Genomic DNA, 13355 nt, shown 5'->3' with positions numbered 1-13355 from the left:
GGAAAAGCTGAAGTACGTCAGATGGTTTGATGATTGGCCTAACATTTCTCTCAAGAAAAAAAAATGTCCCTTCCAGTTTTAATTGTAGATTCATTTTTGTTGCCGTTGTCTTTGGGGGTGAGCATTTGAGACAGGGTCTAACATAAGAGTGCTGGCTTTGAACTCCTGATGCCGGGATTACAGTCAAGCTCCACCATGCCCTGATTCCTGCACTGCCTCCATTCACCTCCACTTGCATCAGTACCATCCTGTTACTTCTTTCCTTACCTCTCATTATCTGCGCCCCATGGAGCTGACAAAAAGCTACGTTATCAGCATCTCACAGAGCTGCTAAGTCATCAGGAAATGAGTAGATGTTCTCGTTTCTCTGAGTTAAAAGAAGCAAGGTTTGGAGTAGGTACAGATTTTCTAAATAAGACCGATGAACGTTAAACAGTGGGAAACTGGACTTCCAGATGAAGACCTCAGGCCAGTGAGAAGGCTCAGTAGGCAAGAGCGCTTGCTATCAAGCTTGGCCATCTAAGTTCAAAGCCATCTAAGTTCTATCTCTAGATCCCACATGGTGGAAGAAAGAACCAACACCAACAAATTCTCCTATGATCCTTACATACACAGAGCCTACATGCATGTGAACATACACACATATACACACAATAAACAACTAAAAGAAAGCATTTAAAAGAACTCATAATCATTAAAAGGTACCACTCAAAATTATATATCATATATATAATTTATATATTTATCATATATATATATATATACATATATATATCATACATACACACACACACACACACACACATATATATATATATATATATATCAAGGCTTCCCATGAGAAGACATTCATTCATGTTTTATTTGCCTGACAAGGGATATGTCCCTGGGATATACATAGGAATTGCAAAATCAAGTAAAAGAAAAATCTGATTTAAAACAGAACAAAAGATGTGAACAGACATTTCATGAACGTGTATATCTAGATGAAAAAGAAACATTAGTCTTCAGTGGATATGCTGCTTAAACTCATAGCGAGACACCACTACACCACAGTCAACAAAATGGCTAAAAGCAAAAAGACAGCCAGTGCCAAGCATTGGCAAGATCTTGTAACAACTGGAACTCTCGTACATTATCAACAGGGGGCCAAATTATTACAACTGCTTTGGAAAGCCATTTGCGGTGTCTTCCAGAACAGAATCTATGTCTACCCTGCGATTCAAATTTGTGAGACAAATGAGTCCATATGCCTACCAGACGACACAGACAAAAATGTTTACAGAAATTGACTCATAACAGCCTAAAAGTGGATCTATTCAAATGCCCCTACAAGGAGAACAGGTGACTGTGTTTATGTGTAGTTATATGGCAGACAGGTATATTCTCCTATTAAAATGTAGAATAAAATAAGGCAGGCTTTAAAACTACTTACAAAGTTTGGGATTAGGCAAAACCTATTCTGTAGTGATAGAAGCCAGAATAGTGGCTACCCCAAGGGCTGGGAGAGCTGGTTCATGGCTGGTCAGACAGCATGGAGCCTTCTAGGGTACTGTAGGTGGGTGGCAGTTAGGCAGTGCTTAGTTACTCTATACTATAACTACATTGTTGATCTGGTGTGTTTTGTCTGTGTCTCTTAGACTTTAATAATAATAAATTAATACGGGTCAAAATTCAGGACAAAAAGTTGATGATCCATCTTGCCAGGAAGGGGGTTCAGAATCTCTTGTGAAATGAAAGGCAGGAACACTGTGAGAAAATTAAACACAGACTCAGGAAACCCAGACTTCAAGGTTTACATTGACCATTAGCCAACTAATTTTGGAAAGTAACCTATTCAGACCTCGGTTTCCTTATCTGTGAAATGGCTGATTGCTAGGGAGACTTTGTGGGCTTCAGAGGTCCCTGCCTCCGGTGACTTCCTTTCCTCCCAAGGCCCAGATGAAGACGGATGTCCTGTGTTCCTTCTGCTCTGCCCAATGACACAGGGCCCTTGACAACAGAGAAAAAAATCTCTGCAGTCTGCACAGCCTACTCAGAGGTCTGCCAGGGTTGCCTGGGCTAGGCCAGCACTGTGGTAAAGCAAGAAAGTAGATTTCTGCAGTCCTCAGCCTACCTCCCCCTCCATGGATCATGAACTTGTTTCGGGCCCTTGCTCAACCACCTCCTGTCCTGTCAGGTCAAGCTTGTTCCCAGTGTAGTGCAGTGTAGTGTGGCTAACTGATGCAGTAGGTGTTAGAAAGCTTCTAGGCCACTACCCAAGGACCATACATGGACTGACCCTGGGCTCCAACTGCATACGTAGTAATGAATAGCCTAGTAAGGGCACCAGTGGAAGGGGAAGCCCTTGGTCCTGCCAAGGCTGGACTCTCCAGTGAACAGGTTTCTTGGGTGGTGGGCAGTAATAGGGGGGAGGTTTGGAAGGGGAACATCCATATAGAAGGAGAGGGGGAGGAGTTAGGGGGATGTTGGCCTGGAAACCGGGAAAGGGAATAACATTTGAAATGTAAATAAGAAATACCCAATTTAATAAAGATTAAAAAAAGAAGAAAAAAAGAAAGCCAGACCTAACAAAATCACCAGGCTTTCTCCATAGTTTCCCCCGAGCTCTGACTGCAAAGAAAGCAGTCACCAACACCTTTGTGAGAAGAAATGAGTTGAAATGTGCAAAGGCCTGTGGTACTTCTCTCAAAGATGGCTCCTAAACAACCATTGTTCTCCATGTAGCTCACGCCCACTGAGCTCACTGCCAGTGCCGTCTGCTGGCAGATACCATAGGTAGTGATTTAACAACGACGACCAAAAAAATGTGCTTAGTTGCATAAAGCAGCAAAGCAGGAAATAACCTTAGAAATGATCTTGTCAAACACCATGGATTTCTTAAGGTCTGTGAGGGTATTGAAAAGCTCGCCTAGGCAGCTTATTGAGGGAATGCGGGAGCGTGTTCTGCAATTGCAGCAAAACAAACTTGCAGACCGGCAGAACCCATGCAGCCCTGGTGACTCTGCAGCAGCCCCGTTTGCAGAACCTCACCCGGGTGTCACAGTTAACGTGACTCAGCTTTGAAGTCTCCTGGGACTCAAAGCCACGGCTTGTTTTCTAATACAGTATTTTGACTTTTCTGAGGAGAGCTCTGGGCAATTCCTCACAAACACCTGGTTTTCCTACCACCTTGTCTGTTCTAGAAAATTAATCCTGTCCGTCAGCCACCCGAGCCATACCATTTCAGCAAGACGATTCTAACTCTACCCTCTAATGTACACCCCCTCCACTATAGCCTTTGTCTAGCATCTTCCCTCAGATGAGTTTCTTTCACTTTTATTATTTATGGGGTATTTTTGTTCCTTTGCAATTTCACTATAGACTTTTGTGCCCTCTACCCCCTCCCCTTTCCTCCCGGCACTTATTAGCCCTTCCCCCACCCACTATTAGTCTCATTCCCCTATTTACCAACTTTGGTTTTGTTTAGTGTCCCACGGACTTTTTAATCTGGGCCATGTTTGTGATCCTGGGTTTGGAATTAACCATCCGATCCTGAAGACTCGAGCGTGGGTACACAGCTAGATACCATGCCTCCCAGGCTCCCACAATCTGTCAGTTACCAACAGATCAACACTATGTGGGGGGCCCTCTGTGAGCTGCCCCATCTCCCCCATAGCTAACTGTTAAAAAGTCTCAGTGTGTAGGGATTCAGGGAGATTCGTGGCTGTCATATCTGTACCCTGCTTGGAAGATGCTATCTGCAATCGCTCTTCCCATCCTCTGGCCTTAAGATTCTTTTGCCCCCCTTCCACAGGGTTCCCTTGTATAGATGCAGACATTGAGGCCCAGAGCCTATGAGACATTCCCAGTGGTCAAATCCTGAGAACTTCTATAGCCAAGTGTATTTCACCTGTTCTTGTCGAAATACACCTCAGGGACCTCAATCTGTTTCTAGCCCCTAGGTGCCACTGGAAACTGGACTGGAGACTCATTCTTTCTTCTCTTTTGCTAACCCTGGATTGCCTCAAATTTTCTATATAGAAGAAAATGACCTTGAACTTAAGAGTCACCCTCCCGTTGGCTCTGAATTGCTTGGACAACCACCTGAGGTTTACGCAGTGCTGGAGACAGAATCCAGAGCTTTGTGCACGCTAAGCAAGCACTCTGCTGCCAAGCCATGCCCCGCCATTTGCAATAGTTAAGGCCCCTTGCACACACACTGCTTCCCCTTTAGTCCATTCTTAGCAGTGAAGGTGATCTTTCAGAAACACAAAGAGGGTCATGTTTCTCAATTCACACTTTGTTGTTTTAGAATCAACCCAAAAGGGATGCAGTGGTCCAGGAGGCCAACAGAATTTGATGCGTTGTCCACACTCTGAGTTCGTTCTCTTACTTGTTATGCTTCCAGGTGTGCCGGCAGCTTCTCTACCTGAAGATCTTCTCTGGGTTTTCTGTGGGGTTGGCTCTTGTCCCCAGGTTGTTCCCCAGAGGGCCTCTCACCATGCAACCTAAAGTAGCCCATCCTTCACTCTGTAAGCCACTCCCCACCATTCCACCATTCCCCATATTCTCATCAGCTCTAGTAGATCATTTGCATATAATCCGTATTCACCAATGGGTTGCAAACTCTGGGAGGATTACATGACTGCCAATGTTAGTCAACAGAGACAGGATCATGCTTTCAATGGGCTCTCAGTGGGTGCTTGTCGACAGACTGAATGCTGGAATGAATAAAGGAAGGAAGGAAGGTGTCCAATGCCTGTGAGATCTGATGGTCCCGGCTTGGGTAATACAAGTGTTTGAATGGTTTTCTTATAGCCAAGCTTCCAGGGTTCCTGAACACAAGTATGTATGGATGTATGGACAGCTACCCTGTGTAAATGTTTTCATTCCTAATGACCACCCTAAGTGCTCAGTACCACTGTACAAATGCACACATGGAGGCCCAGAATGGATAGGACATTTTCAATGATTGAATCCTGCTATTTTCGGTTAGCCGAGTGTACTTGATCAGCTCTTGTTGAAACAACCCCACATCTCTGTGTTCGAAAACCAGTGGTGTTAACTACATGTTGATAAATATTTCCCCTCATCTACACCTACTCCATTTTAACACCAGTGTCTGGATTCTCATTTCCTCCTACAAGAAAGAAATACGGCCCAGATTTTCATTGTAAGACAAGATGTCTCAGTTTCCCACGCAGATTTTTTTTTTGCTGACTTTTTCTCTTTCTTTTCTTTTCTTTTCTTTTTTTGTACCTATGATTTCTTTAAATGACAATAGATCTTTGAGTCCCCTTGGTCGCCATCATAGTATAAACAGAAATTTTCTTCTGTTTGATTTACGGTTTGGTCTTTGCTGTAAATTCTGGAAACAGGATTCCCCTTCAGCTGCTGCTTCTCACTAAATGAACGTTTTAGAATGTGGTCATTGAATGGTGAAATGTAAATGCCTTGCACACCAGTGTCAAGAATCAACCTTCTTCTTAGAATTGGTGTCTAATATTGTTTGTCACTTATTATGTGATTTTTCTCTGATTTCATCTAAGGAAATGCTTGGTATATCCTTTCAAATAAAAACTTTAAAGGTTAAACATTTGATTTGGTAGCTGTATAGAACATAGAAGCCTAGAGGCCAAACGGGCTTAACTCCACTTGGTTTTCTAATATTTTTTTCTCAGAGATCTGCGAGTTTGTTAACAGAGAAATAGAAGAGTAGAGAGATGGCTCAGCAGTTAAGATCATTTGCTGAATTAGATTCTAGTTCATTCATGGCACCATCTTAGAATCAGCTACGCCACAAAGTTGTCTTCCTGTTACTGTATTGAGTTTTCTTTAAAATTACATCAAGAAAACAATAAATTCTAAACATCTATGGGGTACCATAGATGTTAATAGTAACAAGTCATTTACTAACTCATAATCAATACTCAACAAAAACTCAATGAGAAGGGAACCCATGAATGTATACCCATTTTATAGATGAGAACAATGAGGCAGACAGAAGCCAAGGCACCTGAGTTGGGTTGCAGGACAATCATGTACAATGGTACATTTATTTTAGGAGATGACGACAGCATTGGGTTTAATCCAATAAAGAGAGCTGAAGGAGAAATAAAGGCTTCTCAGTAGCTCAAGTTACCGGGAAGAAAAGGAGAAAAAGCTATTCTTAGGGCAGGGTGGTGGTGAGAGCAAATTGAATCATCTTACGTAAAGAAGCCAGAGTCCAATCTGTGCTGTGAGATGCTAATGCAAATTGTGCTGATTTGGACTATATGCTTAATTTGAACATTTGGCTTTGTTCTATAATTTTTTTGGGCCTTAAAAGTAATTGGGTTCTAGAAAGTTCTACATTTATGCATAGTCGAGCCATCTTAAAATAAAAATAACCTAACTCAACAATAAGGATTTTTGTATAAGGGATCTATAGGTCAAAGACACACTGATGGCCTGGTTTTGATCCACAGCCATAGCTTCTCCAATTTGACGGAAGGCAAGATGTTGGTCTGAGCACCCACTGCTATTGAACTGCAAGTTGGTACAAAGATCTTTAAGAAAAGTGATGAGTCCATGCTGTCTGCCTTTGCTCTAGTGTTTAAAGACAGCATCTAGCAAAGGTCTTTCTAGCTCTAGTTCTGAAGCCATATAGCCCTGTACCATCTCTCTGAGACGTACTTTTCTCATTTAATGAATTGGAATGATGCCTACTTTAGAGGTACTGTGGCATCAGGTAGACGCGTAAGGGAAGTCACATGTGACAGAGAATAAGAGAAAACCCAATAAGTCACTATTACTGTTGCTGCCATCTTTGTTCAGGGAGTACCTCAGTAGCACATTCTCAGTCTAGAACAACATCCTATAAGTATTTGCTTTACAAGGACAGTATATCCTTGATGCCACTGTCCCCCGCAGCCCACCTGAGGTCATTACCTTTAAGTTGATATTATATTTGGTTTCTACTTGTTCAAATCTGATAGCGTTTTAAACAAAGCCCCTTCAAGCACGAATGGTTTGTATGGTATTCACCAAAGTTAGAGAGAATCTTTTGACTCATGAGACTATAAAGGTTTATCAAAAAAAATCAGAAAAATTCTGGCAACTCCTAGCAATATTTACATAGAAAGTTCAGCTACTCTAATGTTACCAAGGAATGGTGGTTGGTCTAAGTGCCCGCGGCTGTTGCATTACTAACTCTTGGTACAGAGATCTTGGAGAAAAGCAATGAGTCTGTGCTGTCTGCCTTTGCTCTAGTGTTTAAAGACAGTGCGCCATTCTGCAAAGAAAGGAGAATGTAAAGATTTATCAGAAAGCTAACTTCAGTAATCCTAAGCCAAACCCCTGAGAGCCCGGTACCTACTGTCCTTTACCTTGCCTTCATAGCCACCCACTACAGCCCCCAAACATTCCTTTTAATTAGTTGAATATTCATATGCTACTATTGCCTTATCCTGAGTTGCCCTGGGTGACATCTTTGTCACTCACACAAAATCAATCATATTTACCAGCAGGAGTGAATTGGGAAGGCATGCATTATATTGCACAGTATTTGACAGAGAGGCTTTTAATTTATTTATTTTTAGCATCTTAACTCCCTTCCAAGCCGCCAAGAAGATAATTACACTTCAGACACCACAATATTAATCCCAGGCAGTCTATCATAGAGAGGCAAAATAGCCTTTGTAATGTCATTTGCATAAATTAATGAGTCTCTTCTGGTATGCCTTGGACCTTCAGGACTCCATCATAGATCTTGGCCAATTTGACCTTTGATGGGAAATGAAGCAGGCTTTCTGGGGTGCTCCACTTCCGTCTCCATTCACCTTGCTCCTTATTGGAGAGAACTTGTCCTCTCAGACTCTTTTTCTTCCCTTTCTCCTAGTGAAATGTTCTGGACTTCAAGAATTACATTTGAGTAATCTGTTTCAAAGGAAACTGAAACTCATCTTCTTTAGTTAGCATTAGGAGCAAGCTTTCCAAAAACGTTCCTCTGTTTTGGTCAATAGGAAACATGAGAAGAATAAAATTCTTTCATCATAACGCTCAAAGATTTGGAGACTTAATACTCATCCTCAATAGAAGGACTAGATCCACAGTGACTAATGGTTTAGAATGCACAAGCATGTTAGAATTCCATTTGCTTCCATATGCTTCCATATGCTTAAAACATACATACATACACACATTCATATTCTGTGCCTCAGCGTGTAGGAAGTCATAGTTCTTCTTGATGATGGCTTCGCTTTCTGTCTCAACCCTGTAGGAGTTCTTATCTCCTTAGGGACCCAGGAGGACCTATGGGTTGGTTGGCATATCTGTACCCTCTGGGAGATGTAGAGAGAATGTTAGTGTCTAAATCCCATTCCTCACACCAAGCCTCTTTCGTTATTCTGTCTACAGTGACAGATGGCTGAATCTTCTCCTCTCTCTGGCCTGGCAGAGCTCACATGGAGTAAATCAGTGTCTGAAGAATCTTCCACACTGAAAGCCTTTCTTAGAAAAGATGTTCCACCAGGTGCCTGATGCAGGATGCTGGGGAGGATCCTGTCCTATAGAAACACACCATTTCAAGATCAGGCCCTGAAAGATAATAAAGAAGCTTTGTAGATCAGAGCCTTTATCTCAAAGTTGTTCTCAACAGAGCTCAGGAATAGGGAAGAAAATGAGAAGAGTTTGTAGAGTGAGGATGAAGAATGGAGAAGAGCTTTTCAAGGACCCTTCGGCTGGCGTAGCTGGGTAGAACAGAAAGACACATGATCTGACTTCTTTAAGACCCAGCTTTGAGTGTATTCTGTGTGACCTTGACTAAAAGCAACATGGGTAGCATGGACGACTCCTGGGAAAATTATATCATAACTGTACAAGAAAGCTATTGGACATTGGGATGATATTGCTGGTGTTTTTTATTCCATTTATCTCTTCCCAAGACTTCCAGAAGATCAAAGTCCCTTCTTCAAGAGATATTTGTGCACACATAAGAGGCTCCATTGTAGGACAGAGAGATGACGTAAATTATTTCCTACAGCTACTCCCACCATTAGGACTTTATTTCAATGACTTATGGTGGAGATAAGTTCTTCTAAGTTTAGAAATATAACACAACGTGAAGTTAAATTGGGCAAAGAATTATAAACTGAGGTTTCAAGGGATGTCAAAGACTCATGCAAGTGCCTGCTTACTAACCATCTCTAAAGTCTGATGAGGCATCCCAAGGATTAACTAATCCCTCTGCATAATGTAACTATTTTTAAGTCAGAAGGGAACCTGTGATGACAGAGTGTGTCACCAGGGAAAGCAATAAGAAAGGTCCTAAGGCCTATGGCATTTGCAAAGTCTTTGTGCTCCATGAAAAAGCTCTCTACTTTTTGGATTCGGAACTCTTTATTGTCGTTATGCCTAGTGGGGCTCAAGTTTTCCCAAATGCGTGCATTTTGAACTACTCTTTGCATATGTGTGCCTTATATGTATGTTTTCTTTTCTCTCTGTTTATATTACTTATTCATATAGGTGTGTGCCCATATGTGTGAGGACCAATGGTCAAAATCTTTTCTCTATTGCTCTTAATCTCTAATTTTGGGAGGGAGGGGGATGAAGGTCTCTTATTAATTAAGCTAGACAAACTCCAAACTCATCAATGAACATCTGAGGTTCTCCCTTCTTCATGTTCATCCCCTGACCCCTATGCAGGGGACCCATGCAAAGTCACTGTGCCTGGCTTTTTACATTGATTTTGGGAACCAAACTTAAATTCAATAGTCACCTTATGGGTTGGGCCATCTCCTCAGAGCTATCTTAACCAAGGCCTTCAGTTATCTCTCTATTCTCTTCTTCTCTCCTCTCCTTTCTCTCTCTTCTCCTCCTCTTCCTCAACTTTCCACCAACCATGTGCAGCTTAAAATAGTCCTGTGTTCCTTACTGTACCAAGAATCCATCTGATTCCTCAATCTCCATCTACCCCTTTACCAAGAAGGATGGATATTCGTTCTAAGGAACCTTCCTCCTAGCATCCTTTGTTGTTGAATAGTACAGTGTTTGAAAAATCTATGCTGATTTACTTGTTTTGATAGTACTGGAGATTGAACCCAGGATGTCATGCATGCTAAGAAAACACATTCACTGAGCTACATCCACAACTCTTCTATTAATGTTTCAATTTTGGGACAGTTTCTCACTAAATTACCTGCATGGGCCTTGAACTCACAATCCCCCTGCCTCTGCCTTTCAAATAGATCAGATAATAGGCCTTTTCTGTTGGTCCTTGATAGATATATACATTTATAAAAATAAAAATCCTCTTAATTGACACCAAGTAACCCAGTGCTAAGGGTAGAATTTGGGAGTCAAAGATGAATATTTTTGAGGGTTTTTGTTTTAGTTTTGTTGTTGTTGTTGTTTGAGTTTTTGTTTTTGTTTTTGTTTTGGATTTTTTTTTGAGGGGGTGGTGGTAGTGGTGGTTATTTGTTTTGTTTTGTTTTGGTTTGTTTTGGTTTGGTTTGGTTTCTGTTTTGTTTTGGTTTGGTTTTTTGGCTAATGTTACCTATCTGTTTTCCATAAAAGAGAAAAATTATTCTTCAGTGCACATGTACATTTAAGTAATAAACGGGGAGAGAATTACACATGAAGGTTTTCAGTTTCTCTTTAAATTACAGTTTTGGATGCTCTGCTTTTAGCTCCGTTCTAAAATAAAAATGTTCCTTAAACATCCTTTATTGTTCCTTCAAAGTCTCAGAGCAAGGTTGAAATCCCTCAGCTCTGCAGTTCCCCCCATTATTCTGCCCTTGACTGTCTGACATTCTGAACAAGATGCTCGCAAATACACTTCGGGCCGATTCTGAATCACTCCCCAGCTCACAAAATAATGTTTGTTCCTTAAACTGCGTTCCTTGCAAGATGCTCTTGACGGGTGCTCGCTACCTGCCCTCCTCCCACTGTCTAGATAATTTTTACTTACCTTCAGATGTGTTTAAGAACCACCTCCTGTTGTAGTTTGAGTGGAAAATGGCCTCTGGAGCCTCATGTGTCTGAATAGTTGGTCTCCAGCTACTGATGCTGTTCGGGAACGCTTTAGGACATGGAACCCTGCTGGAGGAAGTGCTTCACTGGGGCTGGGTCTTGGGGCTTGCTAACTCAGCCCTACTTCCTGTTTATGAGTACCGGATAAAACCTTAATGGTCCTCCTCCTGCCATTGTGCCTTTTCCACCATATGGATGCCATCCCTATGAAACCATAAGTCAAAAGAAACCTTTTCCTGTACATTGCTTCTGTCAGGTTATTTTAACAACATGATGAGAAAGAAACTAAGACACGTCTCTGGGTGAGAAATACTCTTTACCTGTGAGCTTCAATTTCAGGTCCTCCTTGTGTGCTCTGTTGGCTTCCGGGCAAGTATCGCTCACAGTGCTTAGATACTGTATTGTCTTTATTGTTACTTCCTGGAAGTTGGCAATTGCCGTCAGGTGGCAGAAGCCCAGTATGTGCTCAGGAAATGTGGAAGAAACGATTGCTATCTATACAAAACCATCTGCATTTGCTTCACAGAGTGGATCCCATTGAATTCCTTATTCTGATAGTATAATAGCATGTCCTGCCCCATTCTCTCTCTAGGTGGGTAGAGCCCTGGCATTTAGTTGCTAATCCACTAAAACCTTTCAATATAAATTATGGCTACCACATGTCTATTGTTTATAATCACTTATGAAATTATAGGAAAGGAACTCTTTGGTATAAATTTGATTATCTCCAAAACTCAGTAATACTATTAATATAAAAATTATAATCTCACCATGCCATCTATCACAGCATTTGATTTTTCTTAATTCTAAGGAGAACATAGTGTGATGCTGTAAAACTTGAGGATGCTGGGGTGACAGAGGGAAAGGATGGATAAATGTGTGGATAATAAACACAAAAATTGTCTTGTCAATTAGAAAACATGTTTCCTGTCATCTAATAAGGCTCTGTATAATTTCTCATGAAAGACTGCTTCTGTATCATTTTCCAATATCATTTAATACTCAATTAAATTATTAAGAATTTTTAAAATTAAAGTTCTACCTGCTGGTTGATCTCTCAGCAATAAAGCTTTTGCAACAGAAGAACAATGACACAAATTCCACACCAAGAGTACATGGTTTTTAAAAAGCCAGACATGGTAGTGCCTACATATAATCCCAGGAATGGGGAGGTAGACTCTAGAGAGTTTCTGGGTTTTAGTGGTCATCTGACGTGGTGAACTCCAGGTTCAGTAAGAGACTCTGATACAAAAGATATTATGAAGAGCTATTGAGGAAGACATATAATGTCCATCTCTAGCCTATGCACATGTAGACACAGACATGGATACACACACACACACACACACACACACACACACACACACAGAGACAGAGACAGAGACAGACGGAGAGAGACAGGGAGACAGAGAGACAGAGAGAGGAGAGAGAGAGGGGAAAGGGGGAAGAGGGAGAGAGACAGAAACAGAAATATGGACACACATTAATATACATAGGGACCTCGTACATACATACACACACAGAGAGAGGGAGACAGAGACAAGGTCAGAGACACCTGAGAATACACACACACACACACACACACACACACACACACACACACACACACACACACGGACCTCATATACACATACATGTAGAGAGAGAGATACACACATACACAGCACATGAACATACCAGGGGACACACACACACACACACACACACACACACACAACACAAATTAAATTTCTCAGAAGCTGATAAAATTTTGGTCTGTAATTAAAGCAAGACAGAAATAAGAAAAACCAAAACCCCACAACTCCCTGGAATCGGCTAAAGCTATAAAGAAATAAGAATATTCTCAAATCTATTAATTAAGTTAGGAAGCCAAGTTTCTTTCTTTTTTAAATACATTTATCTTAGAGCAAGCTGCATGCCTATAATTTTCTTGATCGATTTACTTGTTGGTTTTGGGCCAAACCGTCTTTCAAGTACAGAGTTAGGAAAATTTGAAATGTCCATTCCTTTGCCTCTTGGAAACTTTCTACGAACAACTGTTTTATCTCCTCTGTACAGAACAAAAAAGTCACTGGGATTGGTATTGGTCTAAATGCAACACTGGTTGCTTACAGCTTAATTTACTAAGTTGATGATGGGCAGCTTCAAAGGGTGTTTCCATTTTGAGGCTTTTAATGCCAACTGTGAAGTCTGAGAAACGTAAGGCATCCAGGAGCCACAGGGAATGTTGGAACTACTTCTGATGTCTGCTGGATACTGTCTGCTGCTTGATATTCCAGTACCTTTCAGAATGCTATTCTGTGGGGCCCAGTACACAGCTTAACACTTCATGTGCCTGGTGTTCCTACTGGATAAAAAAAAAT

The 13355-nt window shown here is 41.3% G+C and overlaps 1 protein-coding gene across 2 annotated transcripts in view; it reads left to right on the top strand.

Moving 5' to 3' along the window:
* Rcan2 (regulator of calcineurin 2) overlaps window positions 1–13355 on the top strand; it is a 217072-nt gene that overhangs the window by 151634 nt on the left and 52083 nt on the right. The gene's annotated exons all lie outside the window — the stretch shown is intronic.

The sequence above is a fragment of the Rattus rattus genome, chromosome 4, assembly GCF_011064425.1.
Source record: "Rattus rattus isolate New Zealand chromosome 4, Rrattus_CSIRO_v1, whole genome shotgun sequence".
NCBI classification, from domain to species: Eukaryota; Metazoa; Chordata; class Mammalia; order Rodentia; family Muridae; genus Rattus; species Rattus rattus.
This window is presented reverse-complemented; position numbering and strand designations above follow the sequence as displayed.